A 469-nucleotide genomic window follows, 5' to 3' on the forward strand; every position below is an offset into this window, starting at 1 on the left:
GTGCACCAGTGGTGAAGTCGGTGCCATGTCTGCCCTGGCCCCCAAGATTGGCGCCCTGAGTCTATCTCCAAAAAAGGTTGGTAATGACATTGCTAAGGCAACCGGTGACTGGAAGGTCTGAGGATTACAGTGAAACTAACTGTTCAGAACAGACAGGCCCAGATCAAAGTGGCACCTTCTGCCTCTGTCCTGATCATCAGAGCCCTCAAGGAACAACCAAGAGACAGAAAGAAACAGAAAAATATTAAACACAATGGAAATATCACTTTTGATGAGATTGTCAACATTGCTAGATGACAGATGTGGCACCAATCTTTAGCCAGAGAACTTTCTGGAACCATTAAAGAGATCCTGAGGACTGCCCAGTCTGTGGGCTGCAATACTGATGGCCACCACCCTCATGACATCATAGATGACATCAACAATGGTGCAGTGAAATGCCCAGCTAGTTAAAAAGTACAAAGGTGGC

The sequence above is a fragment of the Propithecus coquereli genome, unplaced genomic scaffold (assembly GCF_000956105.1).
Source record: "Propithecus coquereli isolate 6110/MARCELLA unplaced genomic scaffold, Pcoq_1.0 Scaffold53, whole genome shotgun sequence".
Taxonomy (NCBI): Eukaryota; Metazoa; Chordata; class Mammalia; order Primates; family Indriidae; genus Propithecus; species Propithecus coquereli.